Source organism: Poromitra crassiceps, assembly GCF_964638095.1.
Source record: "Poromitra crassiceps genome assembly, chromosome: 3".
Taxonomy (NCBI): Eukaryota; Metazoa; Chordata; class Actinopteri; order Beryciformes; family Melamphaidae; genus Poromitra; species Poromitra crassiceps.
In genome coordinates, this window is record NC_139625.1 from 37027917 (window position 1) to 37044355 (window position 16439).

The following is a 16439-nucleotide window of genomic DNA, read 5'->3' on the forward strand; positions in this document are numbered from 1 at the left end:
AGATACGGCATCACAGAATCAGAATCAGAATCAGAATCAGATATCATTTATTCGCCATTATGTTATGTAACATATAGGAACTTGTTTTGGCATTAAGGTGCATTAATCTTTTTTCACATAAGAGCACAGTAACGCCACAGCAGCCATGGGCGGCGCCGTCTTGCATTGAACAGAGCATCTAAATGAAATGGATGAAATACACTCAATTCACATTATTACTAATTTGAAAAGTAATAAGGCACACTTCAATATTATACAATACATATACATTTGTTGTAAATGTACAGGATTACCAGCAGGGGGGGGGGGGGGGTTGCTGAGGAAAACAGGGGTGGGGGGGAGGAGGATGCAAGGGCTAACAAGGCAGGGGGTTTGGGGGGGAAAGAGCTCAGTTGCAGACGAAAAATCAGGAGCGCTGCGTCCTTGGCAGTACGAGAGTCCAGATTAGGATAGAATGTTTTGGTTGCCTGGAATTCCTTTCGGTCACACAGACCAGGGTCACACAGACCAGAAAGTCAACAGCAGGTGTCAAGTCTCTGATTCCCAACTTAGTTCATATTCTCCTTAGATCAGTGGAATTTCTATGATATATCCAGATATGATCCATTTTTCACAGTTCAAATTCACTGACCGCCCATCTCAATTTTCATGACGTCACAGCCTAGGGTCAATCGCTGTTGTCTTCCCGTGCCCCTGGGCAGAGGGTGGGTGTTCCCCGGACGCCGCATTCCTCAAAGTTTAGTTGATTTGCGTTGAGAGACCAGCTTAGTAAATCCAATAAATCCATATTTGTCATTTCGAGTAGACGAATGCAAGTTTGCTCTGGGTGTTGTTGCAGGCAGAGGGAAAGAAGGGAAAGAAGGGAGATAAGGGAGAGCGAGAAATAAAGCGACTGCCCTGTGCTGGAGAAGAAAAAACAGCTTGGTTCGGTAACCTATCTGTACAAATAAAGTCCAAACTGGTCCGTCTGATGCACACGGCATGGAAGATTATAGGGGTGAAAGACCACTCATCCCTGCAGTCTATTTTTGAACAGGCCACTCTGAGGCAGGCTAACAGAATAGTTTCTGACCCCTCCCATGTTCTACATGCAGAGTATGAGATACTGCCCTCTGGCAGGAGGTTCAGGGTACCTCGCTGCCGATTAAACAGATTTAAAAATTATTTTATTCCCATTTCGATTAAACTGATAAACAGCAGCAGATAAACAAATGTACAATTATCGAATATCGATATCAAGACTTGTAATGTAGCACAATTATATATATTTATATATATTATAAGAAATGTATCTTGAAATACTGCATTGCAGTGAGGTGAGGCAGGTTGTTATGTCTTGAGTCGATTGATTGATGCCTGAGCTCCCCCGACTGTTTTGCCGGATACTTTGTTGGCCAGACAAACTATGTATTTGTGTAACGTCGCACTTGGCTGTTGTCCTGTGTGTATGTATGTATGTATGTATGTATGTATGTATGTATGTATGTATGTATGTATGTTTTTATGGCTGCAGTGTGGGTGTAAGCCCAAGACAAATTTCCCATGCGTGGGACAATAAAGTTAATCTTATCTTATTATCTTATTATCTTAAAACATGAATAACATTCATTTATTTAATAGAAGGATGTGTGTGTGACTGTGAAGGTGTGTGCAGCCCATTTTAATACAATTACCGTAATTAATTGCATCGGGAGATAATTTACAGGACACGTGTACAGCAGATTTTAATTTACCAGACTTTGATGAATTTTACAGGACGATGTCCTGTAATTACAGTACAACGGTAACCCTGGCTGTGACCCACAATTACAGAACAGCAATCGGCATGATTTGCCACATGATTTGTCACATGATTTGCATGGAGGGGAATTGCTCAGATATTTATCTATCGGGCACTGGAGCACTAAATGATGGTGCCGGCATGGATGGGTAAAGGGTTGATTTTGAGCTGTGTATCTCTGATCTGACCTGCAAACAGCCAAAGGTGGGTTAAACGGTGTGTGAAGGGAAATATGATCCACTGTGAGGAGGAGGGCTGCAGAGATAAAGTCGAGATGGGAAAAGGGTGGCTATCTTATTAGTCAATCTGGTGCGGTCACTTCAAATGATAGGCCAAGTTTAGAGGCCTCCTCTGCTCTATCAGCAGCTTCTCGAAGCCAGGAAGGTGTACTGTAGCAGCAAATCCAGCAGCCAATTACTGCCCTACTTACAACCCTGATGTGGTTATCATAATCAATAATGCATGCATACTGTGCATTCTCTGAGGAGTTCTATCAAAAGTCTATATCTCACCAGCTCATTATGATAGCATCAACTATCTAAGTGAGCAACTTGCGTTTCTTGACAGCAACACTTTCTTGTGAAACTACGCAAAGTCATGACACTAAAAAAGGTTGTTGGTTGTGGCATTCTGAATATCAAAAGAGGAGGAGGTAGTTTTGATTTCTTTGTAAGATAACAAAAATCTGACTATTAGTGTTCACAACACAAGGCACAAATATGCAGGGTTGTCTGGTGGAAAGAAGCCAAGGCAGCTGAAACAAAGCTGAAGATGCAAAGGCAGAGATGCGGAGGTGGGATCAAATCAATGCCGCTTTGTCCTTGCACCTGATTGACAGGCCCATTGTTGTCAAAATGACTTTGGTAATACAGACAGCTCCCCCCCTTTCACCGCTTCCCACTTGCCTTGTGATAGTGATAATATTCCTTCGCATTATCTCGAGCTCCTCTGTCTCTCAGAGTTATTTTACTCCTCTCCAGAACTGAACAAGACTGATCAGATAAGTGTCCAGCTTAATTAAACAGAGGGACATATAAAAGGTACCACTTGAAAAGGGAGTGGAGGACAGAAATAAAGAGCAGAAATGAAGTCACCTTTGTGTCTCGTCTCTGGGGGACATTTAATGAGCTAGCTACTTCATTCATACAGGAGGAGGGCCTTGAGCACAGACACTGTCACCCAGTCTCATTTTATATTCTAACTGGATCATTTCAGCAGAAGAGGTCATGATAATATTATACACTATGTCATAATATAAACTAGATACCATATGCACTGTGCTGGTTTATGTGAACTCTCAATTCTGGGTAATATGCAGTATTAGGGAGCTGGTGTACAGTAGGATTCTGGGTAATATACAGTATTAGGGAGCTGGTGTACAGTAGGGCATTCATGACTACTGCATTTTAGTACTCAACTATTCCCAAAAAGTAGTCGACTAGTCACGGGAGATCATATTTTTTCACCCAATAAAAATAATCAATTCAAATTCAAAAAGGTTTCAAAAACAGCCACTAAAGGGTTAACTAATGTAGGCGGGACCTACCTGGGGGTATGTTAAATAGCAGGGTCCTGATTGGCTCTGAGAGGCTGTTTACAAATGAGCCGCTAAACCCCAGCAACTTGTCTGAGCTGCAGTGACTGTTTAACTGCAGTAACAACACGGGAGTCTTTCAGTCTCTAGTCTAAATACCTTAAATTATGTTTATTTAACATGACATCATGTAGAAAATTATTGTTCAAACAAATCTATGTTCAATTTATTTATATTGTTTATTCCTAAAACCACATATGATTAGTCAACTGGATGCACAGTGTCAACTATGATGCACAGTGTCAACTATGATGCACAGTGTCGACTGGTTTTGATAGTCGACTAGAGAGCTGCTGCTGGCAGGTTTAGTATCTTCCTACAGTTTATCCGTGATGAGTGCAACGTTACAATGAAGTCACTGTGCTGAGGTGATTGCAATTTAATTAATGGCTTCGTAATTTGTTGACACCCCCCCCTAATTTCTCTCATCCATTTTTTTGCCTCTTGTCATTTCTACTTGGTTAGGGCTAGTGACTCTTCCCTTCATAGCTGTAGCATTAAACCCTGGGAACGCCAAAAGGAGAGCAGCCAAGTGAATAACGAACACGAGTGGAACATGAGTCTGCAAAGATGTAAGATAAAGAGTTTGGCTTGTAGGGATTCAAACATCTGCATAATGGGCAGTTGTAAGTGATGCTGGCTGGCTGGGTGTTTGGCTGGAAGAGACTTGTATTAAGGGCAGAGCGGTAACGGACTGTCAGAGATGCTCTTCGATGCTCCTCTCATTTACGCTCTAAAAGGATTGGCAGGGCGTCTAATTTCACATAAATGTGTTAGGCATCCGTTTGTCTTTTTAAGCTGCTCTCGAGATGTCACCATATTTTAACAAGGCAGACAAGACACACAGGGACAATCACAACGCTAAGTGCCGCACTTTAACTGGGACAACTGGAAATAAAAAACATCAACAGCCAGCTTTGGTATTTTTGGTATTTGTACAGATTTGTTTTCTCTGAATATCTGGATTGTTGGTTTCAGCTGCCTCATTTTATATCAGTGCCATTCATAATTAAAATAAATAACCATGATTATGTCAAAACAGAGAAATAGAGCACAGTTCTAGCTTGGCACTCAAGGGAGAAGCATCTATAAACTATAATGGAACTAGTTCCACAAAGACCATCCCAAGCACTGCCCTCAGCCCTAGAGGCCCCATCTTGTGAATTAGTCTTCAAACCCCAGTGAGCCAATGAGTTAATAACAGGCTCCATTTGGCAATGTTGTCGCAGTTTACCATCACACTCTTCCAATAGGACCGGCTGTGGCCCGAGGACGTAAGATCAAAGAAATCTACGGCGACGTCATTACAGTACATGCTTCCAATACTGCACCGCGCCACTCTCCATAATATCCCCTATTACAGCCACAGCTCGCATTGAAGGTGTGCCTCATCAAATCAAATGGAAACGACAAAGCGGATGGGCTGGCAATGCACATGAGAATACACTATTACTTTCAAATTGAAGCGGGCTATAGTAGAGATAAACAAATCTAGCCAGGTTATTTTATGGAACTGTGTGCCAGTAAGTTACATATTGACCTCCACGATAATGCTTGTTTGCCGGTTATCAGACAATTCATGATGATAGAGAAGCAAACCATCAAGCATTTCAATAAGGACTGTGTGGCATAACACTGTAGCAGTACCCATAAGTATCCCCAATAGCATCAACACCTATCATTGCTGGTCATCAAATCAAAATGAGATAGTAGTACAGTAGGCTGGAGAGTAGTATAGTAGGCTGGAGAGTAGTACAGTACATAGAGAGTAACAGGAGGCTGGAGGGTAGTACATTAGGCTGGAGACTGGAGAGTAGTACAGTACATGGAGAGTAACAGGAGGCTGGAGAGTAGTACAGTACATGGAGAGTAACAGGAGGCTGGAGAGTAGTACATTAGGCTGGAGACTGGAGAGTAGTACAGTACATGGAGAGTAACAGGAGGCTGGATAGTAGTACAGTAGGCTGGAGACTGGAGAGTAGTACAGTACAAAGAGAGTAACAGGAGGCTGGTGAGTAATACAGTAGGCTGGAGAGTACTAGTATAGTAGGCTGGAGACTGGAGAGTAGTACAGTACAAAGAGAGTAACAGGAGGCTGGATAGTAGAACAGTAGGCTGGAGACTGGAGAGTAGTACAGTACAAAGAGAGTAACAGGAGGCTGGTGAGTAATACAGTAGGCTGGAGAGTAGTACAGTACATAGAGAGTAACATGAGGCTGGAGAGTAGTACAGTACATAGAGAGTAACAGGAGGCTGGAGAGTAGTACAGTACATAGAGAGTAACATGAGGCTGGAGAGTAGTACAGTACATAGAGAGTAACAGGAGGCTGGTGAGTAGTACAGTACATAGAGAGTAACAGGAGGCTGGAGAGTAGTACAGTACATAGAGAGTAACAGGAGGCTGGAGAGTAGTACAGTACATAGAGAGTAACATGAGGCTGGAGAGTAGTACAGTACATAGAGAGTAACAGGAGGCTGGAGAGTAGTATGGTAGGCTGGAGAGTAGTACAGTACATAGAGAGTAACAGGAGGCGGGTGAGTAGTACAGTAGTACAGTAGGCTGGAGAGTAGTATAGTAGGCTGGAGAGTAGTAGGGTACATAGAGAGTAACAGGAGGCTGGAGAGTAGTACAGTAGGCTGGAGACTGGAGAGTAGTACAGTACATAGAGAGTAACAGGAGGCTGGATAGTAGTACAGTACATGGAGAGTAACAGGAGGCTGGAGAGTAGTACATTAGGCTGGAGACTGGAGAGTAGTACAGTACATGGAGAGTAACAGGAGGATGGAGAGTAGTAGGGTACATAGAGAGTAACAGGAGGCTGGAGAGTAGTACAGTAGCCTGGAGACTGGAGAGTAGTACAGTACATGGAGAGTAACAGGAGGCTGGAGAGTAGTACAGTACATGGGAAATTGCTAAGTGTACTTTAGCCTGTTTCCGAGCAAGTGAGAGAAACACAAGAGGTGATTTTCTGGGAATCAAAACACCCCTACTGTATATCTCTTCAGGAAATTCCCACACATATATTACAGTATGCTTATAGTAGGGCTGGGCGATATATGACTTCTTCAAATCATGATTATTTCAAACTTTTACTTTCGATAACGATTAATGAACGATTACTTATTTTGTACACTTTTTTAATGCTGCCCTCATAGTTCTCTGACAAGGTAGAGTACAGTATACTGTACCATACCGTTTTCATTGACTCAAATGTTTTTGCTCGTGTCATCCTCAATGCTGACACCTTCGCATTGAGGGAAGGCCTAAACATGGACTAACGTTAGTTGGACAGGGCGGAGGCATGATGTGACTGAACACAACGTAGTATTTTTAAGGGGACAGTTCATGAACACACGCATTAGGGAAAGTATTGACTGAATTAACATTCAGTTAATTAATTAATTAAATTAAGTGACTGGCTTAATCTGCCGGTTAGAGGCTCAGTAATTAATTGGCACTAATTACCTAACTTAAAAAATCCAGCTCCATTAGATCACCCGCAGGGGTGCTCTTTACACTTCCTGAAAGATTCGATGCGATCGCATGTAAGATGGCTTTCTGCTCACTCACTCACTCACTCAGTCACTCAGTCACTCAGTCACTCACAGAGACTTTGCATTCCTATATAGTTCTAAATTCCCTTTGGAGCACACACTCACTGGCCATTTATAGGCCAACTCCCTGGCTGATTCTAACTCCGCTCAGGTGTGCTCCTCCACTCAGGTGTGCTCCTCCACTCAGGTGTGCTCCATCAGTAGCTAACTGTTGGAGAAAAATATAAGTTCCATGCCATTTCCTAATCAATACGCTATAAGCTATAATTGCATACACATAATTAATGCTATGAGTCATAAGGAATTGAGCTCTCCATGGGGCTGAATCTATGTTGACTCATTTTGGCCACTAATAAGCCATTTTCCCCACTAGGTCGGCGCTAATTACGCAATTCAAAAATCCGGCAACGTTAGGTCACCTGCAGCGGTGCTCTTGACAATTCCTGAAAGATTAAGCACGACTGCACGTAAAATGGCATAGCTCAAGCTGTAGGACTTTGCATTCTTATAGTAGGATTTGAGTGTTAAATATACTGTAGTTCCGTGTCTGGGGGGAAAGCAGGCATTTCGCTAACAGAGACATATCAGTGTGCTCAGGAGGGAAAAACAAAGAAGAGAAGAGAGCGAGAGAAGCAACCAAATGCATACATACCCATTAACTGAGATGAAAAATCAATGGGCCACCTCAGTCACACATCATTTCAGTCCAGTTCACAGAGGAACTTTTTCCACTGATATAAATTCTCTTCAAATGACTCCTTATTTACAAAGTACTGATGACTTTTTCTCTGAAAGTCCATTTGTCAGGGAGACTGCTTTGTCTACTCTCACAGGCAGCTTGCCTCCACAGATTGGAGAGGGGAAATCAGAAATAGCCTACTACATATAATTTAACTTGTGCACAAGCTATCCTGTCAATACATTCTCAAATAAATCCTCACAAGCTGAGCTGGTAACCATAAACATACAGTATGTATGTGCATAACTCACAAAAATTAACTATCCCTTGGACCTGGGTGATATACATCAATACAATATCAATATTGTGATATTGTGAGTAGAGATCCTTTGGGATTTTAGATATGATAATGTTGTGATATAGCTTAAATATAGTCTTTTCCTGGTCTTTTCCTGGCTGTGGTACAGTTATCTTTTACAGGAAGAACATGTTCTGAACTTAATTAACTGTTGTAGAGTGAAATTAACAGTGAATGGCTTGACCTGCTTCCCCATCATATCCACATTAGCCTACTAATGATGTTTTAATCTAGTGTAAATACCTGAAAGCACCAATATTCACCCCCAAAATATTGTCACATTGTTGATATCAAGGTTTTGCATAAAAAAAAATATATTGTACTTTGTCAATATCAGCCAGCTCTATAAAGTCACATCAGAAAGTTAGACAAAATGATCCGTAGAACTTTTGTCCGCCACCGGTCTCACGTAAATGGACTGCATTTATATAGCGCTTTCATCCAAAGCGCGAATGTGCCTACATTCACCCATTCACACACCGAAGGCAACCAGCTGCCACGCAGGGTGCTGGCGCAGCCATCGGGAGCAATTTGGGTTTCAGTGTCTTGCCCAAGGACACTTCGACATGCCGGGGATCGAACCACCGACCTTCTGGTTAGTGGATGACGCGCTCTACCTCCTGAGCCACAGCCGCCCCACGTGACCCGCTGTGAGATGCGCACACTACCTGTCAAACTAGTTCAGCCAGACGTTGGAGTAGATCCCTCCAAACAAGACAGGCTCCAATGCACCAGGTTAATTTAATGGTTGGGCACATGACACGAGGCTGGGGGGAACACAGCCTACAGTAGTTTGTCCCAAGCAGAGAGCAGTCAATGGAAACAGCTCTTGTCCCAGTGGGGTCTCTGGACGCTCTCAGAGCAAATCACTCTCCATCTATTTGTATTTGTATACTTTATTATCCCTGTGGGGAAATGTGTCCTCTGCATTTGAACCATCCTATACACACTAGAAGCAGTGGGCAGCGGCAGTACAGTGCCTGGGGACCAACAGTTATTTTGCCAGTCAGGGGCACTGACAGGAGTAACACACACAAATAGAGAGCCAAAGTGGAACATCACTTCCTGCTTCAGCGCTGTACCAGAGATTTCCATCCGCCATTATTTTCCCATAGACATTTCGTAAAATGCTTATACAAATAGTTTTACTTGTTCAAACCAAACAGTTAAGATATATTTAGAAACAGGAGAGACTGCATAACATTTCACTCGAATAAAAACGTAAAAGAATGCGGGTATAAAGAAAATATTTTTTCGATGTTGTTTTGGTCCAAGTGAAATGTTCTATGGTCTCTCCAGATTCTAAATATAGCTGAACCATTTGGTTTGACGAAGTGAAACTATTTTTATACGCATTTTACAAAATGTCTATTAATAATAATAATAATAAATAAATTGCGGAAGAAAATCTCTGGTACAGTGCTGAAGCAGGAAGTGACGTTCACTTTGCCTCTCTATACACCACCTATTGCCACACGCTACTACTGCTGGGTACAGGCAATTATCACAATTGGCAGTGTATAATAGGATATCTTGGCGCCTGCTACTGGGGGCTAGAGTGCAACACTTGGTGAACTAATGGAGAGCTGAGGGCATGGACGGGAAGTGGAGATGCCAACCCATCCAAAGCTCTTGTCCCATCTGCTCCACATCAAACGCAGTGGTGTGCAGATTGTATGAAGATAAGCCTCCCCCTGTAACATTACAAGTTGCCCTATAGCACTAGCTAGAGGATACAGCACACAGAAAATGCATAAGTAGCCTTAAACTGAACCACACGATCATTTCTGCTGCACAGTGGTCCGTCCACACGGGGGAAATATTTTTTAAATCTTGTGGTAGATAGCAGGGTGGATGGTTTACCAATTTTAGTTTTATTTCACAGTGATGAAACATAAAAGTGAAGTCAATGGAGTAAAAAAAAATAAAGAGATGAGATTAAAACCAAGACAAACAAAACAACACAAGAATGTCAAGATGACAAGCAAAGACAATAGGAAAATGGAATCAACAAAACACAATTTGCTGGAAAACGAGATTATTCATAACAGCATGGCAAATAAAGAAAGAAAAGAATTGATGATGCATACAGTCAAACCCTACATTATAAACAGCTATGCAATGAGTGCGTTTACATCAACACTTCTGGAGTTGCCAGATTATTCAAGTGGTCGTGTAAACGGCATAAACTGATACGCTTTATCGGATAAAGGCAGTTATCGGATTATGACAAATCTGATAAACACACCAATCTTTTTGCCGAATCATCAGTTTTATTCATTGCATGGCCCAAACTCAATGTCCACTCACAGAATTTGAGGTGAGCTATATAGCAAAGCTATTTACTGAGCTACTTAAGTGCATGTAAATGTATAAATGAGATTACTGCCATTACCTGATTATTCTAAATTATCGGATTATTGTGTGCATGTAAACACACTCATTCTATCTGTCGCATTATGACGGACCATCTAGTTTTATCGCCATTTTTTATGTGTTCAATCTTTATCTCCCTGTCTTTTATATATTAGCGGAATACCCGTCCCTGTGTGACTGGCCATTTAGTGAGGCCTCGCACACAGAAATAGCATGCAGCCTCTCCTCTCTCTCCCCAGAGGGTTTTCATAGTCCACTTCACTGGCTGATTATTTGTTTATTTGTTTATTTAAAAGGATCCCCATTAGCTGCCGCCAAAACGACCGCTAGTCTTCCTGGGGTCCAAACACAATACACAATACATTACAGCAATAGTAACTGTAGACAGTAAAGTTCAGTAGTAAAATAACATAGTAAAAAATAAGAATTATTAAAATAATAAGAAATAGCAAAATGCAGTGCAATACAGGTGCGTCACAGAGCACCTGTAAAGAGCAGTATATAAAACAAAACAAAAACAACAGTTTGGTCAGCTGGTTATGTAGCTGGCCAGCTACATTAGATCAGCCTATCTAAAAGACGCTATTCTAAAACATACTATTAAAAGACAGACATAATAGGAACTGAGTAAAGCTGTGTGTTCAAAGTGTGTTTGCTGGTGTTAGTGAGTGCAGATGGGATCTAAGTTTCCGTTTGAAACCAGCCCTCCCATGGATGGAGGAAATGTTTACTGGCAGACAATTCCAGGACATTATCGATCTGTATGTGACTGTTTTCTTCATAAAGTTAGTTTTGGGTCTAGGCAGAGTCAACTGACCTCTGCTCGCCCCTCTGGTGGAGTGTGTGTGAGTACGTGAGCTATAAATTATGCTGTCGAAGAGAAAGCCAGGAGTTTGGGTATTGATAACCTTGTGAAAATGTACAAGTAGGATTGATAAGAGTTTCTGCTCAACAGTGAGCCATGTGAGACGTGTATGCATTTCAGCTACGCTAGCCCTAGGGGAGCACCCAAGGACCAGCCTAGCTGCTTTGTTTTGTGCAACTTGCAATTTTTCAAGAAGACCTTTAGCTGCTGATGACCATACCACAGAGCAGTATTCCAAGTGACACAGAACCAATGAGGAAACAATTTGGCGAAGTGCCAATGATGTAACAAATAATGCACATTTCCTGGTAATTGCTACAGCTCTGCCCATTTTCGCAACCACTTTATTGATGTGATCAGACCATGACAATGTGCAGTCCAGCCAGAGTCCTAAAAGTTTTACTGTTTTTACTTGCTTTATAATTTGATCATCTATTAGTATGTTAATTTTAGGATTCTGTGATAATCTATAATTAGAGCCAAAAATAATGCACATTGTTTTTGATAGATTCAGTATAAGTTTATTTGCTTTTATCCAATTATATATAATACCTAACTCGCTAGACAGAACATGATTAAGTTCAGTACATGAGTTAGCCGCATAATAAATAGTCGAATCATCTGCATACATGGTCAAACTAGCCTTACTGATTGCATATGGCATATCATTTGTGAAGATGGAGAAGAGGAGAGGGCCAAGACAACTGCCTTGTGGGACCCCGCAGTTCAGGGTCCTACTGTTAGATAGTGCCCCATTAAAATAGACCCTCTGTGACCTAGCCGACAGGTAGCTCTTAACCCACTGAGTTGCAGATGATTTAAATCCATAACACGTGAGTTTGGATGTTAAAATGTCATGGTCGATCACATCAAATGCTGCGCTGAAATCAAGCAGAACAGAGCCAACGAGCTTTGAGCTGTCAATAGAGGTTAGCCAACTATCACACATCTGAGTCATGGCAGTACAGGTTGAATGACCAGGTCTATATGCGTGTTGGAACTCAGTTGTTAATTCATTGTCAGAAAAATAACATTGAATTTGCTCATAAACAATTTTTTCCATCAATTTGCTCAATACTGGTAAAATGCTGATGGGCCTGCTGTTCTGACCACAGAATGTAGCTTTTGTATCTTTAGGAATAGGAATAATCTTACCCTCCTTCCACAACTCTGGGCATACGCCGCTGATCAGACATCTATTAAAAATGTGACAAATAGGATGAGAGACATGTGCAGCGGAAATTTTTAACAACTTGCTATCAAGCTGGTCCGTTCCAGCAGCCCCATCAACAGGCAGTGAGCTCAGCAACATTTCTACCTTTTCCACACTGACCAGATGAAAATCAAAGGTGCAGATCTTATTTTTCATGATGTGTTTTTTTATAAGTTATTCAGAATTAGACTTGATGGTGTTGTCCATGTTTTCTCTGAGTTTGGACACCTTATTCACAAAATATTCATTAAAATAATTAGAAATATCAAGTGGTTTTGTCAAGTAGACACCGTCCGATTCAACAAAAGACGTGCGGGCGGTCTTCTTGCCCATAATTTCATTCAGTACACCCCATAATTTTTTGCTGTTATTGCCACTGTCAGAGATCTTCTTCTGATAGTAAGCTCTCTTATTAACTTTGTTCATTTTAGTTACCTGATTTCTTAACGCACAATAGAGCTTTCTGTCAACAGAAGAACCCGAGAGAGCAGCAACCTTTTTGGCATCGTCTCTTTGAGACATAAGGTTTTTCAATGGGATGTCAATCCAAGGCGCACTTCTGGCTTTAACTGTGAATTTCTTTAAAGGAGCATGTTTGTTAACAGTTTTCATAAAGTAATCCATAAACAAACTCAGAGAGATCTCAACATCATCAATTGTGCATACGTCAGACCATTTAGTATTCTTAAGATCATTAATAAAATCGTCTTCATTAAATTTCCTATACGATCTAGAAATAATAACTTTGGGACAGGCCCTAGGTAGTTTAGTTATCCTTGAAACAGCCACAAAATCATGGTCACTGAAGCCAACAGGGATCACAACAGATTTGGAGCACATGTTAGGAGTGTTGGTGTAAATATGATCAATACATTTTGAAGTGTTGATGCCAATATTGTTCACCGAGTTTCTTGTTGGTTGCGAGACTAATTGCGATAATCCACATGTGTCAGTTATGGTCTTAAGCCTGTTCTTCAGTGGACAGTTTACAGAAAGCCAGTTAATGTTAAAATCCCCGAGACAGTACAATTCTCTGTTTTCTTCTGTGGCCTTATCCAACATATCACACAGACTGTTTAAATATTGTAGGTTGGTACTAGGTGCTCTGTAGCAGCATCCCACAAGTATGGGCTTAAGATGTGGGAGCTGAACTTGGAGCCATATAGCTTCAATGTCACTAGTCATTAGATCCTGTCTAATTTTCACAGGGAGATGCTCATTAACAAAAATAGCAACTCCACCACCAAACCTGTTTCTATCATGTCTGAAGATTGAAAAACCAAAAATTTCAACTTCAGCATCCTCAAAAGAGCTGTCCAGATGAGTTTCAGAAACTGCCAGAATATGAACTGTGTTTGATTGCAAAAATAAGGCGAGGTCATGAGTTTTGTTTCTCAAGCTACATATGTTAATGTGAGCCAGTACTAGGCCCCTAGGCAGGTTGACTATGGTATCCATAATAAACTGTTAATATAATAATAATAATAGTGAATGCTATAATATATTAGAGTGATTATATATAATAGTAAAATAGTGAATTTATCATATAATAAGAATATAGCAGTATGTCTATTCATAAGAAACATTATATAAATATATAATGATATAAATATGATATGCATAGATAATATAGATATACTATCAAGGTTCACAAAAGGTGAAGTATAGTACATGTACATATATACATCCATAAACACACACAAAAAAAAAACCAAAATAAATGTATATATATATATATATATGTATGTATATATACTCCGCTCCGCTCCGATTAGAACTCCGCTCACCTGTGGGCTCCTCCACTCTGCAGCTCTCCATGGTCCTGAACCGGTCTTGAGTAATTTTGGCCACTAATTAGCCATTTTTGCCCATTTAGTCGGCACCGATTACATCATTTAAAAATCTGGCTCTGTTAGGTCACCCGCAGGCCAGGGGCCAAGACCGAGGAACAGTATCATGAAAAAAGGTTCTTGCCACTAGATCCATGCAAGTTTCTTTACTGAATCAAGTGGCAAGCTTTTGGTCACAAGGACCTTCATCAAGGCAAAGCAGCCGTCACAATGAACAAGGTCCATATATGAACAACAGTGCCATCAGCAGAATAGTTTGTGAAAATATGTAGCACATTGGGCCTAACTCATACTGCTCAGTTGAAGAGCTTGCGGTTCATGTAGGATGCTCTTGGGCAGCAAAGTTAATGTACAACCTTTATTTCACGTCTTTAGAACATGCACCAGCGGAGACATGGGCAGGCAGGCAGAGGAAAGGCAAAGTGAGGAGTTGAAATGCCCTCCAGATGATGGAGGCGAAAAGTGCAGAGCTGTGTCGGCAGGGTTGGAGAGAGATAAACACCTCGGAACAACATTTTGTGTAGCTTTCAGCAGAAAATGCTAGGCTACAGTAAAGCATCAAGAAACTGGTTATCTACTGCTACTGCACAGTGGGGCGGGTGGGGGGTCAGAAGAGGTCAGCTCCCGGGCTACAGGAGCGCTGTCCGCCCATGCGCGTAGCCAGGGGTGTGCCTGGGTGTGCAAATGCCACCCACACAGGCAGCTGGCGCACCCAAACAGAAAGGGGGAAAAATTAAGTCGTGTTTGTTCATTCAGACCAATAGCGCTTTTGGAGCTGCCAACGTCTTTCTGCAATTCATTCTCTATGTAAGGACGCGCTAGACGTGCTCCTCTTGAACGCACCTGGCGTTTCAGCGCTGGTGGCGTCTGTTGTTTTTGGAGGAGCGCTGTGGGCGTTTACTTTTTAAGCTGAAAAAGTTGAACATTGAGGAAAAGCGCCCTGATCGTCTTTTTCACTCTTCCAACTGTAGCCTACCTTTTCTCCTCCCGAGGGATTTTCAACCTCTGTTACTGCCAGAATTAGCAATAATCTGGCTTTCATGTGGACAGTGAACAACATCAAACAGACAAAACTAGCTGGCTACCGGCCGTGTGGTCGTTGTGTTCTGATCCGTACTGCACGCGACTACAGGGGAAAAACAAACGGAGCACAAAAAAACACTCTGTGTGCTGTGTTTTGTGCACAATGGAAGCGCTCTCAACATGATTTTCATAGCGTTCTGACTGAAAAAAGCACATTGGGGGTGAACGCTTGGTGGTGGACAGTGGAGAGACAGACGATGATGAAGATGATGCAGCCGAAACAATGACGTTAATAACAGCGGGGGGACGCAGCCAAAAACACACTGGTGGTTTGTGCAGCAGCAGTCAGAGGATACTGAGAACGCTACAGATCTCTCTGCAGTAGACGAACCTGCATGCCAACCAAACTTGCGTTCTTTCCCGACTAGAACACTCATTGGAAAAAGTAGGTGAGACTTTTTTGAGATACCAAAGTGTTGCCAAAAAATACAATTTAATTGACTGCTTCTACCTGCTAATAATGAGTGCGAAAAGGAGCAAACATTGATGGATATGGTCCTATCTTAATATTCCTCTAAATCTGGTTTGAAAAGACCCCAATTTTTTTGGGCGGGGGCCTTGCGGCCGCCACCAAATGGTCCGCCCCCTGGCATACCCTGGCTTTCTGTGGCACACCCAATGAGCCAACACTGTGTCCGCCAACATGCCCACGTGATGCAGGGGAAAGTGGAGGCACACAGTAAGAAAACGGGAACAGAGGAGTGATAGCAAGAACATCAGACAGGCCAACAACAGCAACAATACACTGTGCACTGAACTGAACGGAGCGTACAAGCTGCTGAACGACTCCACAAGAGGACTATCAAACCTCTCTGAAAGAAAAAACACTGCTTGGCTTCTGCTTATCTAAATCATCCAAAGGTCTCTCCTCGGCGCACAGGGTCTCCTCAAATGCGAACTGCTCGCCTCTACTGCCCCCAAGCCACCGATATCAGCAGCCATCCATGACCGCTGTAGGTCCCGCAGCAGAGACCGATGTACGTCCCGCAGCAGAGACCGCTGTAGGTCCCGCAGCAGAGACCGCTGTAGGTCCCGCAGCAGAGACCTCTCTACATCCCACAGCAGAGACCGCTGTAGGTCCCGCAG